An 18,527-nucleotide genomic window follows, 5' to 3' on the forward strand; every position below is an offset into this window, starting at 1 on the left:
TTTTTTATGCAAATAATCTTTTATTCAGATGACCTTTTAGTCTTTTTTTTCTCACATCTCTTTGTTTCACAGACTATTTAACAGGAGATTGAGAAATTTTACTTTGCGTTTTGCTCCCTACCCACCCCCATAGCTTCAGACATATTTAAAAGTAGACCTCATCTATTTCTAATTTCTAAATGCATGACCTATAAACTCGAACAGGTGAATGAGCATGCTAATAGCAAAATTGTAAATCAAAACCTCCCTTCTGTGGAATCCATCCACCCACTCCTAAAACCACAGGCAGAAGCTGAGCTTGCCTACGGCACTCCTGAATAGGGAGGAGAAAAATGCCTGAAATCAGAACCACACCATAAACATCCTTTCTTCCCTGAGGAAGACAGAAGAGAGAGAATATCAAGGTAGTGATGGTATAAGCCCTAGGATGCTTCAATATAAGATCACGTATTCTCAAATGCTTGGCCTAAAAAATCACAACATCTCTCAGGGAAGCATATACTCATGGCTCTTCAGTTATACGTACTACTATACCTCACTTTATATACCAGCTCGATTATAAAGGTGGGTATAAACTAAAATCCTGTCAATTAAATCTTGTTTTCCTGTGATGAGATGCTTTTTCTCTGTTCAAGGCAGAATGTCAGCTGTTCTAACTCTGCATTCTCTGGAAAGAAGTTTACCATGAAAAAATGAACCTTGAATGAGTAAGGGTGGTTATAATTAAAGGACTCCTACAGGGGCACCTGGATGGCTCAGTCGGTTAAGGGTCTGACTGTTGATTTCAGCTCAGGTCATAATCTCAGAGTTGTGAGATCAAGCCCTGCAGTAGCTCCCCACTCAGTGTGAAGTCGGCTTGAGATTCTCCCTCTACCTCTGGCCCTCCCCCTGCATGCGTGCATGCACTCTCTCTGAAATAAATAAAATTTTGAAAAATAAATAAAGGAATCCTATAGCAGCATCATTTTAGAGATAAGCGCTTTTGCAAATTTTTAGTTTTGGTGCATACATATCAATGGCTGTTCATTTCAAAAGTGACAAGCTTAACATGGAACACTTTATAGGGGCTTTATGGAGGTTGAAGCAAATGAACAAAACCTCCATTTTATACCTCTTGCCACACAGTTACTTAACTACAGGTTTCTTAGAGTTGTAGTTTGAGGACTGACGGTGTTTCACACCTTCTTCTTTCTCCCACAGGTAGCCTTCAGGCTGTTAGAAAATTTAAGATGCCACAGTACAAACCAATACTAACAATTACTCTCATTTTTAAAGTGTCATATGCTTTATAAACTGCTCATTTAATTTTCCCATTCTCCCTAAGTGACAGGTCACAGCAGCTGTTGGTCATTCTTCTCAACCCCAGAAGAGGAAATAAAAGCTCAGTGATTAAGTGACTTGCCCAAGGACATTTACACAATTGATTTGTGGCAGAGCTGGAACACTCAACAAAGAGGAAGCGTGGGAAGGGAGGAGCAGAAGGCGGTACTTAAAGAAATCATATATGGCTTTCTTCCTTAGCTCCCAGTTACCACCCCCACAGCCCTTCCCTGATCTCATTCCCCTCCCTTACAATCCCAAGTAACAAAAACAAGGAAACAAAAATTAATATAGGTCAAAATAAATGCTCCAGTTCTTTTACTCCTTTCTCTCCATAGGAAACAGAGACAGGTAGTAAAAAGGAGCCTGGAAGAATGCTTCTAATCTGCCAGAGTCCCTGGGCTGAGAACCATATTGTCTCATGATACTTCGATAATAAAAAATAAGAAGGAAACCAATGGCAGGATTAAATGTATAGCAAGTTTAAAGAGAGAGAAGTGTATGTACAATTGTCTCATGCATGAAAGGGAATACAATAATTACTACAATATATATGGTAGGGCTGAGGCTATTTTTCAGAAGCATACAGTGAGCCATGTGAACAGATAAAAAGGTGAAAAAAATCACAATTATCTCAGTAGATGCAGAAGAAGTAACTAAATTCAACAATTTTTAAGTCTGCAAACTAGAAATTGAAGGAAGAAAATTCCTTCATCTGAAAAATATCCACAAAAACTACAGCAATCATCATACTCAATGGTAAAATAATGCAGACACCCTCAACCCCCTTCCCCACAAACAGGATGTCACTATCCTCTCTTCTATTCAACAATGGACTGATGATTCTGACCAGTCCGATAATGCAAGAAAAATAAAACACATAAACATGAGAAAGAAGGGGAAGAGCAACTAACATTATTCATAGGTGACATGACTGTGTATGAAGGGGTTCAGAGCAAGTCTCCCCAAAATGTGTCACTTTGGCACGTGGACTATTTTGAGCTGAAGGGAATCAAGACCCTGCAGGCTCAAGAGAAGTTTTGGCGCCTCCCATAACTACCTAAAAGAATCTAAATTGGGGGTCTTCCCCAGAAGTAGAGTTATTACCAGAAATAAATTTTATCTAAGTGACTCATGTGTATGGGAGGCAAACACCTAGTTATCAAATATCTGTTCTTCTTACTGCCTGTGAACGGCCCTCTTCCCCTTTGAGGCCCCAGGACTCATCCCACTCCTTAGCTCGGGACGTCATATATACCTCATTTTACCTTTCTGTCTTTGATCCTCTCCTCTGTGTATGGTTCCTATACATACAAAATTAAATTTGATTTTATCCTGTTAATCTGTCAATTTAATTCTTAGACCAGCCAGAAGAACCTTTGAAGGATGGAGGAGAACCCCAAGAATCTCTGACAACTTCCATTTCTGGATGGGATAATAGGTTATGGCAACCAGATTCAGCTTCAATAAATAGAAAAGGCCATGATAAATTAGAAAGTCACATTTTCAAAGATGTTGGAGAGTTGTGGAAGAAATGAGGACTGGATGAACTGCAAATCCCAGAGATGGGAGAACTCTTTGGGTGAGCTGATGATCATCATCTGTCTTCTTCTCTGAGGGTATTTGCTAGTTTTGAATGCAGACTGAAGATGACACTTGGCCTAAGAAGAAGGACTCTACTCAACAAAGATAATCAAGGCTTTGGTGGGTGCATGAGTTTGGTGTGACAGATTAAAGGCTCAAGATGCCCCATACCCATAGGTGATTTTTGTCACAGCTTTTCTGAGCTATCACTACATACCCACCAGAATGGCTAAAATGAAAAGGATGGAAAATACCAAGTGATACAGAACTTATAGGGTAACCCAAACTCTCATACACTGCTGGTGGGAATGCAAGTTGGTACAACCATTTTTTAAAAACTGGCAGTCTAGAGGCACCTGGGTGGCGCAGTCAGTTAAGCATCCGACTCTTGGTTTTGGCTCAGATCTGATCTCAGGGTCATGAGATCAAACCCAGCATCAGGCTCCACACTCGTTGGGCTCCACATTCAGCACAGAGTCCACTTGGGTTTCTCCCTCCCTCTCCCTTTGCTCCTCCCCCCTACGGGAGCGCTCTAAAATAAACAACATCTTTAGAAAAATGGCAGTCTACACTAAAGCTGACAATATGACATAACAATTCATAAATTAGATATATACCTGAAATAAATGCATTTATATGTTCATAGCAATATGATTCACAATAGCCAAAACTAGAAACAATCAAATGTCCATTAACAGTGAAAAGATAAGTCCATTGTGTGATATATTCACACAATGAAATAGTATACAACAGTGAAAATGAAAAGCTAGAACAAGGCACAATAAGGATGAATCTCACTAACATAAGGTTGAGTGAAAGAAGCTTTATGCAAAGACTAAATACTGTATCCTCCCATTTATATAAAGTGCAAGAACAAGTAAAATCAAGCTAAGCCTTTTGTCAAGATAGTGGTTTCCCTTGGGGGCATGGAGCAGTGATTAGAAGGAAACATGAGGGAGGTTTCTGGGACACTGGTCACATGTCGGTTGTACAGATATGTTTGGTTTGTGAAAATTCATCAACCTGAACACTTATATTTCAATTAAATAGAGTTTTTTTAAATAGAGTTTTTAAAAATAGCAAACATAATAAAATAAAAGAGGAAGGAGATACATGAATTACTCAAGGCTAATATTATCATGCACAAAAAGTCATCTTGGAAATGGTGCCACATGGAAACTGAGAAGCAGCTGTCCAAAATCAAACAAGTGCTAAACTAAGAAGGCTCACTAAGAAACAATAGTCCAATTAAAATGATAATTATCTAACCCTTCTCAGGTGTGTCTTGAGACAACTATTTGTTGATGTCATCTTGGCCAGAAGAAACAGGAGGCCCATATAAGTACAACAGGAGTCAATTTAACTAAGTCAATAATAAAGTAAGATGTTAAATATTTTAACTCAAGTCTTTAGTCACTAAGTATGATATGAAAACTAGCTTTGGAGTAATTACTTACTTTAGACCTCAGTTAAGATTTAAAAATAAAACTTGATACTCCCGGCAACCAACCAAGAGTGACAAGCAACAAATATAATCCAAATAAAAGCAAAATGGTGAAACTTTAAATTCTCCCCTCAACAATTTTCAACATTTACATCAAACAACTTCTAACCCATGATATGAGACAGGTTCTTTATTTTAAAACAAAACAAAAAGAATACTATATGAAGTTAAAATTTCTTGGGGCCCCTGGGTGGTTCAGTGGGTTAAATGTTGGACTCTTGGTTTCAGCTCAGGTCATGATCTCATGGATAGTGGGATTGAGCCCCACCTCGGGCTCCGAGCTCAGCAGGGAGTCTGCTTGAAGATTCTCTCCCTCTGCCCTTCCCCTCACTCATGTGCACATGCACATGTGCTCTCTCTCTCTCAAACAAATCTTTTATTTTTTAAGATTTTATTTATTTATTTGAGACAGTGTACAAGCAGGGGGAGCCGCACACAGAGGGAGAGGGAGAAGCAGGTTCCCCGCCGAGCAGGGAGCCCCATGTGGGGCTCAATCCCAGGACCCTGAGATCATGACCTGAGCCAAAGGCAGACACTTAATGACTGAGCCACCCAGGCGCCCCTCAAACAAATAAATCTTAAAAAAAAAAAAAAAAAGTTAAAATTTCTTCAAACTCAGAATTATTTTTACACATGGGTCATCATCCTCAAAGATGCTCCATGATCCCAGAACAAACAGCAAGGACAGCTCAAAGATCATTGTCATGGTCTCTAAAGATTAATTCAAATCACAAGCTAAGAAGTTATCAACCTGTAATTAATTCTCTCACGACAGTCCTCCAAGAAAAGCAAACCATAAACACTCAATTCTACACAGAGGGGTATACTTCCACTTGAGGGCTCAGTTCTAACCATATGTACCCTGTGGTTCTGACAGAATTCTGCCCTCTTCAGATAATGCTGGATCAGAAAGCTAGACCTGGACTTTGCCTTGAAATGATTTTCCATGCCAGCACTGACCCACTGACCACTTCCAGCAAGTGTTCAGTAATTATATACCTTCACCTTTTCCAAATGACCCCTTTACTGCTCAGATTTTAGATACTATTAGACTCTTCTGGTCAAACTGGGCTTTTGGGCCTCATCTAGTTTTGCCAATCAAGAGTCATGTGAAGGGGCGCCTGGGTGGCTCAGTCAGTTAAGCATCCAACTCATGGTTTTGGCTTGGGTCATGATCTCATGGGTCATGAGATCAAGCCCCACATCAGGCTCCATGCTCAGAGGGGAGTCTGCTTGGATTCTCTCCCTCTGCCCCTCCCCCCACTCACTCACACTCTAAAATGAATATTTTAAAAAAAAAGTTATGTGAGGTGGGGGTGCCTGAGTGGCTCAGTGACTTGGGTGTACAACTCTTGGTTTCAGCTTGGGTCATGAAATTAAGCCCCACATTGGGCTCTGTGCTCAACAGGGAGTCTGCTTGATATTCTCTCTCTCCCTCTCCCTCTATCCCTCCCACCTACGCCCTCCCTCTCTCTCTCTAATAATAAATGAACAAATCTTTAAAAAAAAAAAGTCATGTGAAGTGTTCATATGAGTCTGTTAAACTTGACAGAGGTAACTATAAGTCCATCAGACTTGAGCAGCGTTTATAGCATTTCTCTTGTAAGATAGGTATAAAACAAAACAAAACTTCATCAAGGCACAGTGTCTGGTACACAGTAGGCGCTCACAAATGGTAACCTTATATTATAATCATCATTATTATGGTCCCACAGGGGTGATATGCAAACAGACCCACCTCAGTAACCACCATGTTATTACCAGCGTTCTTACTATATACTAATGCAAATTCCAGTTGTATGTTGTCATCTCTAGAGGTCAAAATCATTCACCGGACAGGCTGGTAATAGCACGGTACTTTATAAGACTATCAGAAAAACAGGTAAATAATTATCCCTTTATAATTGCCATACGCAGGCCACTGTTTATGTCAGTGGTTCTCAACAGCTGACAATTTCGTGGGACATTTGGCTATGTGTCATAAATAAATTGTCACAACTAAAGGGTGAAACTGGTAGTGAGTAGAGGCCAGGGATGCTGCTAAGCCATGCTGCAATGCACAGGACAGTCTCCACAACTAAGAATTATCCAGCCCAAAGTGTCAACAGGGTCAAGGGTGGAAGACACTATTTTATAGTTCGGACTTCATTATCCAAAAATAATGGATGTGGGGCACCTGGGTGGCTCAGTCAGTTAAGCGTCTGCCTTCTGCTCAGGTCATGATCCTAGGGTCCTGGGATCGAGCCCTGCATTGGGCTCCCTGCTCTCCGGGGAGCCTGCTTCTCCCTCTCCCTCTGCTGGTGCTCTCTCTCTCTCTGTCAAATAAATAAATAAAATCTTAAAAAAAAAAAAAAATGGATGAGAACCACTGCAACCAATTCAATCCACTTAAAATAAGATGGCCTCATCAAAACAAAGAAAGCTGGGGGGCCTGGCTGCCTCAGTCGGTTAAGCATCCAACTCTTGATTCTGGCTCAGGTCATGATCTCAGGGTCCTGGGATCAAGCCCGCCTCAGGCTCTGTGCTCAGCCAGGAGTCTGCTTGAGGATTCTCTCACCCTCTCCCTCTGTCCCCGTCCCCGCTGCTCATACTCACATGTGCTCTCTCCCTCTCAAATAAAATCTTTAAAACAACAACACAAAGTGAGAAGGTATTGACATTTTAGCACAAGGAAAGAAAAGGAACCACACACCAGAAGCCCATGTTGCTCAGAAATCAAAACTTATTAGCACTCATAGGGATTTTGAAGCTACTTAGTTTGATGTCTAGTAAAAAGAGGCCCATGCAAAGTGACCCATTCAAGATAACAAAGCCAATCTGTGCCAAAGAGGGCTTTACCTCAGACCTTCTGACCACTAGACAAAGTGACTTCTCCACTACATCACACTGGTTCCCGAGAGAACAGAATTATAGAGCAAATAAGACATTCTGTCACCAAAGGCAGTCTGGAGTACAAACTCAGAACCAGGAGTCAAGCTCCCTGATCTCTTCCCAGGACAGATTCTGAGCTCAAGAATGTTACCCTGCAGTGCCTGGATGGCTCAGTTGGTTAAACATCCAACTCTGGATATTCCTTCTTGCTTTGTGGAAAATTAGCTGACCACTGAGTTGAGGGTCCATTTCTGGATTTTCTATTCTGTTCCATTGATCTATGTGTCTGTTTTTGTGCCAGCACCATACTGTCTTGATGATTACAGCTTTGTAATAGAGCTGGAAGTCCAGAATCATGATGCCTCTAGATTTGCTTTTCTTTTCCAGGGTTGCTTTAGCCATTCAGGGTCTTTACAAATTTTAGGATAGTTCAATATTTGCAAATCAATCAACATGATATATCACATCAATAAAACAAAGAATAAAAACCATATGATCATCTCAATCAATGGATGCAGAAAAAGTACTAGACAAAAATCCAGCATCTGTTTGTGATAAACACTCTCAACAAAGTGGACTTAGCAGGAACATACCTCAACATAATAAAGGCCATATATGAAAAACCCACAGCTAACATCATATACAATGGTGAAAAACTGAGAGTTTTTCCTCTAAGATCAGGAACAAGACTAGAATGTCCACCCTTTTTTTTTTTAAGATTTTATTATTTATTTATTTGACAGAGAGAGACACAGTGAGAGGGAACACAAGCAGGAGGAGTGGGAAAGGGAGAAGCAGGCTCCCTGCGGAGCAGGAAGCCCAATGCGGGGCTTGATCCCAGGAGCCTGGGATCATGACCTGAGCCTAAGGCTTAACAACTGAGCCACCCAGGCGCCCCTAGAATGTCCACTCTTGCCTCTTTTATTCAAATAGTACTGGAAGTCCTAGCCACAGCAACACTAATAATGAAATAACAGAAAGAGAAGCAGTCCATAAATTTAATGTAAACCCCATGAAAATATCAATAGTATTTTTCACAGAACCAGAACAAATAATACTAAAATTTGTATGGAACCACAAAAGACCCAAAACAGCCAAAGCAATCTTGAGAAAGAAAAACAAAGCTGGAGGTATCACAATTCCAGATCTCAAGATATACTACAAAGTTGTAGTAATCAAAACAGTACGGTACTGGCAAAAAACAGACACACAGATCAACGGAGCAGAACAGAGAGCCCAGAAACAAACCCATGCTTATTTATAATGGTCAATTAATCTACGACAAAGGAGGCAAGAATATACAATGGGGAAAAGACAGTCTCTTCAACAAATGGTGTTGGGAAAACTGGACAGCTACATGCAAAAGAATCTTTCTTACACCATACACAAAAATAAACTCATAATGAGTTAAAAACCTACTTGTGTGACTTGAAACCATAAAACTCCTAGGAGAAAAAACTCAGAGGAGAGCATGAGCCAGGGGACAGAGGGAGAGGGAGAAGCAGGCTCCCCACTGAGCAGGGAGCCCGATGCGGGGCTCAATCCCAGGACCCTGGGATCATGACCTGAGCTGAAGGCAGCCGCTCAACTGACTGAGCCACCCAGGTGCCCCAATACCAACATTTTTTTCAAAGTCACTCTATAGGGCTCAATGAAACTTGGCGTCTATTCCTTCCCCTTTATTTGCAGGTTACCAATGAAATGGTCTTTGGTCTTTTCCCAAGGCCCCAGTCTGCTTAAAACCTCTCTGGCTGGGGCACCTAGGTGGCTCAGTTAGTTGGGCATCTGCCTTCGGCTAGGGTCATGATCTCCAGGTTCTGGAATCGAGTCCCGAGATGGGCTCCCTGCCCAGTGGGGAGTCTGCTTCTCCCTCTCCCTCCCATCCCTCTCCTGCTCTCTTTCACTATCTCTCTCTTTTAAGATTTTACTTATTTATGAGAGAGAGAGCAGGGGGAGAGGCAGGCAGAGGGAGAAGCAGGCTCCCTGCTGAGCAAGGAGCCCGATGCAGGACTCGATCCCAGGACCCTGGATCATGACCTGAGCCGAAGGCAGATGCTTAACTGACTGAGCCACCCAGGTGTCCATAAATAAATAAAATCTTCAAAAACAACAAACCAAACCTCTTTGGCTGGCACTTCTAACCATTCTGCGTCTGATTATCATCTTCTGCCTCTCTAACCCCCAACCTCTCCAACTCTGTTTCCTCATCCCTAAATGTCAGCATTCTTCAGGGTGTAACTTGGGCCCTCTATCTCTACACAAGTATTTCCCATATACCCATCCATCTCAGTGTCTTCAACCATCACTTCTATACACAACTATTTGATGTAGGAAATCTGCTCAGACCTTCTTATCAAGGTCCACCCATATTTCCAATGCTTCAAACCTCCCATTCACTATTCAGCAACAGCTCCAGACTCAATATCACCAACTCACCATATACCATGCTGATCCCTTCCAAAACCTCCTTGTTCTGACTTCCCCATCTCTACTACAGATGCCGAGCTACCTCTAAGGTAGTAAATAATATAATGACCAACTTCTGAGGTTCTTGAGTGAGCCCATCTGGATTCACTTCTGGCTAAACCACTCACTAGTATATCCTTGAGCAAGTTAACCTCTTTGAGCCTCAATCTCCTTATCTGAAAAAAAGAAAAGAACCACAGTCTCTCTCTCACAGAACTATTGTGGCCGTTAAACAACACATGGGAAGCTCAAAATACAAGGCAAAACACATAATAGGCATTCAATAAATATGAGCTACTAAATCTTTTATGGTTCACTTTAACAGCAACGTCAAGAGCCTCACAGCTGAGTCTACTTAGCCTTCACTGCAGCTTAGTCTTGTTCTAGGTTCCTCAAACAGTGGAAATTTTATTTATTTTTTTTTTATTTTAAAGATTTTATTTATTTATTTGAGACAGAGAGAAGGAGAGAGAGAGAGCACATGAGAGGGGGAGGGCCAGAGGGAGAAGCAGGCTCCCTGCCGAGCGGGGAGCCCGATGCAGGACTCGATCCAGGGACTCCAGGATCATGACCTGAGCCGAAAGCAGTCGCTTAACCAACTGAGCCACCCAAGTGCCCAACAGTGGAAATTTTAGACACTCCTGTTCAGGAATCATCAACCAGGTTGTGATCTTTAAACTGAACTCTTTCCTTAACTACAATCTGCAAGGTGGATCACCATTTTGGTTTTGGGTATTTAAGGACTGCTCAATCTCGTCCACTACCCCGAGGGACCCTGAGTCACCCATCTTCCTGATGGTTAAAGGCTAGCTATGAGACGGTTAACAGTGCCTACGAGACTGCCCCACCCCTGCACCTGACCAACCTGTTCTCTTGGCATGTCTTTAGAACACCAGCCCCCCACCAGCCAGGACCAACATCTCACCTAACTGGACTTCTTCCCACTGCCTGGAGGTGAATCTCCCCACAAGAGCCTTCCCTACCCTGGTGGCCCCCCTAGTCAAGGCTCATCTCAGCACTAATCTGAAAGTCACTCAGGACCAAGACCTTAGGCCTCTGGGATTCCTCCAGCTCCCCCCATACTCAATCAAAGCTGCTGAAATCTTCTTTCACACACACCCTCTGCAGACACTCTCCTTTCCTTATTATATGTACTTCTTCTTTAACTTTTGTCTCTGCCTGCATTTCAACTGTGCTTCCAAAAAACAGCAAGATTTATCAACAAAAAACAGTTTTCATATGTGACTGTACTGCTCAAAAGGCATCACAGACTCTCTACTTCCTACAGGATAAAATCTACTGTCCCTTGATTATATTGCGATTTTTCCTACTTCTGAGCTTTTGCTAACACTATTCCTTCTAAAATATCCTCTCTTCCCCTTCTGTTCATCCAAATTTTTTATTTCTTTCAAAGACGTTTGCTCAAACCCTATGCTCTCTGTGAAGCCCTCCCTGATCTCAATGGTAGAAGAGCATTCTGCAGAGGGAAAGCAGTGCAAATAATCTAAGACTGAGTCAAGTAAATAGACCAGTGTGACTAGAATGGGGTGAGAGTGATTATTTTGGAAACAAGATTAGAGAGGTGATGAGAGGCCAGCTCCCACGGGGCCTTCCTGGCTATTATAAGGATTTTGTTTTTACGAGCAAAATGGGGATCAACCGCAAGGTTTTAAGCATTCACTAGCGAAGATATAGGACTTGGATTTCAAAAAGATCATGCTACCTGTGGTGACAAGAACAAGCTATACAGAGAGAGGCAAGGGCAGAAGAAAGGAAACTGCTTAAGAGGCTATTACAGTATCTGGGTAAAAGAGTGTGATTAGAACCAGGGTGGTGGCAGGCAGAAGTGGTCTGAATCTGGATGTATATGCTGACTGATGAGGGATATGAAAACAAGAAAGGAGTTAAGGATGACTCCAAGTTTTTAGCCTAAACAAGTGGAAGAATAGAGATGTTATTCACTGAGATGAGGGAGAAAATCATGGGAGGAGCAGGTTTTGAACATGGTAAGTTTAAGATATATAGGTCATCCAAGGGAAATGGTGAGGAGGAAGTTTATTACCTAAATCTGAAATTCAGGGGAGGGATACATTTGGGAACTATTGGAACACAGATCAGGTGGGTTTCACAAAACATTAGTGATGATAATAGCTCTGTAATTGCTCTGCCTCATATGGCAGCCATGAGCCACATGTGACTTGAAATGCAGCTAAGGTGACTGAAAAACTGAATTGTTAATTTTCATTAATTTACATTTGAATAAGTACATGTGCCTCATGGCTACACAGTGGACAAAGCATATATAAATAATATTTAAAGCAATGTGATTGAATGAGAACCCTAATTGAGTGCAGGGAGAGAAGATGTCCAAACACTGGGTATTGGGGCATGCCAACAACATGGATTATTCATGATAGGAGGGAAAAAAAAAAGAAACAAGCCAAATCTCCATCAACAACAGAATAGAAAAATAACCAGTGGCATATTCACATAAGATTGCCATTCAGCAGTGAACGGATATATCTATGTGAATCTCAAAACAAGGTTAAATGAAAAAAAGGTAACTTAGAGGAGAAAATTTTCTACGAAGATCAAAAGCAGAAAAAACTAAAAAGTATACTGTTTAAGAATATATTCACTTCCGCTTTTTCTCCTTTTCGCCGCCATCCTGGTGTGTGTTCCTCACCATGTCCTCTCCCAAGACTTTCAGAATCAAGCAATTCCTGGCCAAGAAACAAAAGTAGAATCCTCCCATTCTCCAGTGGATTCTGATGAAAACTGGTAATAAAATCAGGTACAGAGTGCCTGAGTGGCTCAGTCGTTAAGTGTCTGCCTTTGGCTCAGGTCATGATCCCAGGGTCCTGGGATCGAGCCCCACATCGGGCTCCCTGCTCCATGAGAGGCCTGCTTCTCCCTCTCCCACTCCCCCTGCTTGTGTTCCCTCTCTCGCTGTGTCTCTCTCTGTCAAATAAATAAATAAAATAAAATAAAAAAATCAGGTACAACTCCAAGAGGAACACTGGAGAAGAACCAAGCTGGGTCTATAAGGCATCACACATCATGATATGACACACCTAATTGGCACACATATTTAAGCTGCATGAAGATTATGTGTTCCTATCCTACCACTCTTGTAAACATCCCTCCTACCTGGCCAATAGACATGTTTTATCAGGGAAACAACTTTTCTGTTACTATGCCTCTACACCAGTAGGTTGGTTCAGTAATAAATGTGAGACCGAAAAAAAATATATATATATTCACTTGCTCAAGAAACAAGAAAAGTCTCAAACACACATACTAATAATACAGCATATGTTAGGGCGCCTGGGTGGCTCAGTCGTTAAAGTGTCTGCCTTCGGCTCAGGTCATGATCCCAGGGTCCTGGGATCAAGCCCCGCATCCGGCTCCCTGCTCCACTCCCCCTGCTTGTGTTCCCTCTCTCGCTGTGTCTCTCTCTGTCAAATAAATAAATAAAATCTTAAAAAAAATATATATATATATAGTGTATGTTAACTAAATTGAATTTAAATTAAAAATTTAAAAATAAATAAACATACTTCTATCTTCATGACAGAAAAAAAAAGAATATATTCAGATTGATAAAGTATAAAGAAAATCAAGGGAATTATTATCCAAATACAGGATAACACCACCTCTCCAGAAGAGGGAGAAGGTTGCAACTGGGGAGGTAAACACAGAGAGCTTCAAAGTTACTGGAAATGTTCTATATCTGGGGCACCTGGCTGGCTCAGTTGGGTAAGTGTCTGAATCTTGACCCCAGCTCAGGTCTTAATCTCAGGGTTGTGAGTTCAAGCCCCCTACTTAAAAATAAAAAATAAAAAAAGGGAGATGTTCTATTTCCTAAACTGTTTATTTTTTATCCTATATACTCTGCCATGTATGATATTAAGAGTAAAAAAAATATGAAGTAGTATATGGTTAAATGTCAATGGATGTTTCAAAATCTCGAATAAATCTTTAAGCTTAAAAAAAGGAAACACAACTGTGTGACCTAAATAAGGTCTAAAAAAGAATGACAGATTTAGTCATAGAAAAGAAAAGACAGAGGGCATTTGAGAGTTGGGAAGGAACAGCTTGTGTACATGAGACAGGAAATTGGTGGATCTGACTAGCGAAGAGGAAAGTTAGGTTGAAAAGTTAGGCTAGGGCCAGCTTATGAGATGCTTAAATGCTGGGTCAAGAAATTTGGACTTGATCTTTATTTTTTCTTAAAGATTTTATTTATTTGAGAGAGAGAATGAGATAGAGCATGAGAGAGGGGAGGGTCAGAGGGAGAAGCAGACTCCTCGCTGAGCAAGGAGCCCGATGCGGGACTCGATCTTGGAACTCCAGGATCATGACCTGAGCCAAAGGCAGTCGCTTAACCAACTGAGCCAGCCAGGTGCCCAGGATCTGATCTTTAAATAGTGCAGAACCATTGGTGGTTTCTAAGCAAGACAATGAATGGCATGGGGAAAGTGGTATATTAGAATTAATCGGATGATAAAGATCAAGTAGTAGGGAGACAGGAGTCTGGAAAAATCAGTTACGGAGATATACGTACCACTATGTTTACTGCAGCATTGTTTCCAATAGCCAAGATATGGAAGCAACCCAAATGTCCATCCATAGATGAATGGATAAAGAAGATACACACACGTATATACATACAATGGACTATTACTCAGCCATAAAAAAGAATGAAATCTTGCCATAAGCAATAATAGATGGATTTAGAGAGTATAATGCTAAGTGAAATAAGTCAGAGAAAGACAAATAGCATATGATTTCACTCACATGTGGAATTTAAGAAAAACGAAGAAAAAGACCCTTAGGGGCGCCTGGGTGGTTTAGATGGTTAAGCATCTGCCTTCGGCTCAGGTCATGATCCAAGGGTCCTGAGATCGAGCCCCACATCGGGCTCCTGGCTTAGTGGGGAGCCTGCTTCTCCTTCTCCCTCTTCCTCTGCCTCTCGCCCTGCTCATGCTCTCTCTCTGTATCTCAAATGAATAAAATCTTGAAAAAAAAAAACAAACAAAAAAACAAAATCATTGTCTTAAATATAGAGAACTGGTGGTTGCCCGAGGGGAAGAGGGAGGAGAATGGGTGAAATAGGTGAAAGGGATTAAGAGTACATTTATTAACGATGGGGCGCCTGGGTTGGTTGGTTAAGCGACTGCCTTCAGCTCAGGTCATGATCCTGGAGTCCCAGGATCGAGTCCCACATCGGGCTCCCTGCTCAGCAGGGAGTCTGCTTCTCCCTCTGACCCTCCTCCCTCTCATGCTCTCTGTCTCTCATTCTCTCTGTCTCAAATAAATAAATAAAATTAAAAAAAAAAAAATCATTGATTTAAAAAAAAAGCAAAATGAAGAGTACATTTATTAACGATGAGCACTGAGTAATGTATAGAATTGTTAAATCACTATATCGTACACTTGAAACTAATATAACATTATATGTTAATTATACTGGAGTTAAAATATATATACAGAACTTGTAGGTGTGAGATGTCAGGGAAGATAATCATAGCCTAAACTAGGAGGATAATGGAAGATTAAGTTTTACTCCAAGAAACTTTAGGATGAAAGACTCAAGAGTTTGGTCTTCAGAACAGACAGTGAGAGAAAAAGAGATGCAAAGATTACTCCAATTCTGAAGCTAAACCGAGAAAATGATTAATACCAATATTTGCAAAACTAGGGAAGTCAACAGAAAAATGATTTTGAAAAGAGACCATTCATTAATTCATGCAATAAATATGTCAGGCAGAATGTGATACCTTCCCCTCAGAGAGCCAGCTTGTGGGTCCCACCTTTTTTTTTTTTAAGTTACACTTTTTTTTTTAAGATTTTATTCATTTATTTGAGAGAGAGTGAGAGAGAGAGAGAGCACAAGGGGGGGAGGGTCAGAGGGAGAAGCAGACTCCCCACTGAGCAGGAAGCCAGATGTGGGGCTTGATCCCGGGACTCCAGGATCATGACCTGAGCTGAAAGCAACTGCTTAACCGACTGAGCCACCCAGGCACCCCCAGTTACACATTTTTAATAGGCAAAGAGAAACTATACAGTTCTTTGAGGGGAATAAAAGCTTTTATAGCTTTTAATGCTACAACAATTTCTAAGTCCCACTTTTAAAAGAAAGAGTACTATACGGCACCTGGGTGGCTCAGTTGGTTGGGCTACTGCCTTTGGCTCAGGTCATGATCCTGGAGTCCCAGGATCGAGTCCCACATTGGGCTCCCTGCTCCGCGGGGAGTCTGCTTCTCCCTCACCCTCCCCACCTCATGCTCTGTCTCTCTCATTCTCATTCTCTCTCAAATAAATAAATAAAATCGTAAAAAAAAAAAAAAAAGGGAAGAGAGTACTATAATAAAAATATTGAGCTGCTTTTCAAAATAAATGGAAAGAGGCAACAATGCAAAAGTGGAGCTGTTTAGTAAAAGATCTTAAGGAGTGGAATTACTATTTGACTGAAAGCTTCTTGAGAACGAATTTATCACTGACTCTTTGCATCCCTCACAGTGCTGAGCACACTGCAGTGAGTGATCACTACAATACAGATATTCAAATGATGGCTAAAGGAAGAGAGAAGAGTGAGAGCGGACTCAAGAAAAAACAAGTAGGAATGCCCTACCCAAGCCTCTACCCAGCATACCTAGAGGATCTACCCCCTGTGAAAGTGTGTTAGCCCTGTCACCCTGGCTGAAGGTAGGCTGATTATCTGGGTACCTCTTTAGGAGATCTAAAATACCAATAGAAAAACAGAAAGGAAATCAATTCTTATGAAAATATATATTGAAATTCTGCTCCCCACACTAATCCCTGGTAAGATTATCTCCAACCCTAACCTTAAAGGCAGAAAGAATGTAATTTTTTACTGTGTAGGGTTTGGGCTAATGCTAATTAAAGATACTCAAGGGCGGGCGCCTGGGTGGCTCAGATGGTTGAGCGTCTGCCTTCAGCTCAGGTCATGATCCCAGGGTCCTGGGATCGAGTCCCCAATCGGGCTCTCTGCTCCTTGGGAGCCTGCTTCTCCCTCTGCCTCTCTCTCTCTCTGTCTCTCATGAATAAATAAATAAAAATCTTAAAAAAAAAAAGATACTCAAGGGCATCCTCTCCTTTTAGACCATTAAAAGATATTTTTCTGGTTAAAAGTAATTTAAAAGCTTGGGGGCACATGGCTGGCTCAGTCAGTAGTAGAGCATGTCTCTCTTGATCTCAGGGTCAGTAGTCAAGCCCTATGGTGGGTGTAGAGCTTGCTTACATACATACATGCATACATACATACATATATACATACATACATAGTGCTTATACCATTAAAAAAAAAAGTAATTTAAAAGCCTAGATCTTAATAGTTAGTCCATTTGGCATACCACTGTTACCTACACCCATAGAACAGAGAAATGCAAAGTAGAGCTGCCTGCAAAGTGAGAGGCCGGATGCACAGGTGTTCCAAGTAGTTGCCAGGGACTGGGCTATTACTTCTAGGTTCCCCCAGCAGTTCAGATAATTACACACAGCCCCAACTTATCCAATATGGCTAAAAAGAGGAAAATGACTCGGCTTTTTAAATGAATAAATCTTATACAAATGCTTTAAGACCATCTCTTTCTCAAAAAGTTAGAACAGGGATGAATGCCTCAACACTGGCAAAGGCAGTATTCCAGTTAAGAGCTCAGGCTCTGGCTCCAGACGGACACGGGTTAAATCCCAGCTCTCCCACTAAATAGCCCTGTAACCATCTCTGTTACTATATCTCCCTACTTTGGGGCACCTGGGTGGCTCAGTCGGTTAAGCGTCTGAGGCTCAGGTCATGATCCCCGGGTCCTGGGATCAAGTCCCACATCAGGCTCCCTACTCAGTGGGAAGCCTGCTTTTCCTGCTGCAGCTCCCCCTGCTCACTCTTGCTCTCTCTGATAAATAAATAAAATCTAAAAAAAAAAAAAAATACATCTCCCTACTTTGCACAGAATTACCTTCCTTAAGATTTGAATATGGGGTAGATTCAGATGGTAGCTTTCCTTCCTATAACTATACCCTGATCCCTTTGACTGAACCTGTATTTTCCTTAATAGCCTCAACCACTAATTTTTAATGTAGAGCTTTCTAGATGGTTAAACTCATTCATTATCTTTGAATCTCCTGAATTTCCTTATTCAAGAACAACCTTATCTTGAAGCTCTGGCAGTTCAACAACCCATGCCCTGAAAGTGAGGAGCAATGGGAGAAAAGCACAGAGAAAACTGGATTGTAGGTAGAACATACAAACCTCTTTGTTGTATAAAACTGGTGCTTTCTTTAAATCCCAAATTCTGGGACAGCTGGCTGGCTCAGCTGGTAGAGCATTTGACTCTTGATATCAAGGCTGTGAGTTTGAGCCCCACAATGGGTGTAGAGATTAATTAAAAATAAAATCTTTAACAAAAAGTAAATAAAAAATAAAATCCCAAATGCTGTACACTGGAGACAATATGGAGCTAAGCACAGCCTATTGGCAACAAATTAAGCACAAAAAAAATTTTGACCTGAAGGAGGCCCACAAAGGTACCCTGCCTATACTTACCACTCCCACTTCTTTATCTAAACTCAGGGATCTTTATCCATGTTGTAGTGGATTTTGCATAGAGTGGGAAAGAGGGAAAACAAGTTCCACAGATTTTTTCATTTGCACTTGGCCTTTTTAGCACCATTATTACTACCACCCTAGTTCACTCAGAAAAGACTAAGTCCCAACCAATTTCTCTGCTTCAGGTCTCTCCACTCCCTTATAACCTGT

The 18,527-nt window shown here is 41.4% G+C and overlaps 1 protein-coding gene across 3 annotated transcripts in view; it reads right to left on the reverse strand.

The window, feature by feature from the left end:
• Positions 1 to 18,527, reverse strand: part of IDE (insulin degrading enzyme) — a 107,480-nt gene that overhangs the window by 87,343 nt on the left and 1,610 nt on the right. The gene's annotated exons all lie outside the window — the stretch shown is intronic.

Source organism: Mirounga angustirostris, unplaced genomic scaffold (assembly GCF_029215605.1).
Source record: "Mirounga angustirostris isolate CCGP_5_RB_7025 unplaced genomic scaffold, mMirAng1.0.hap1 SCAF_6, whole genome shotgun sequence".
In the NCBI taxonomy this organism is placed as follows: Eukaryota; Metazoa; Chordata; class Mammalia; order Carnivora; family Phocidae; genus Mirounga; species Mirounga angustirostris.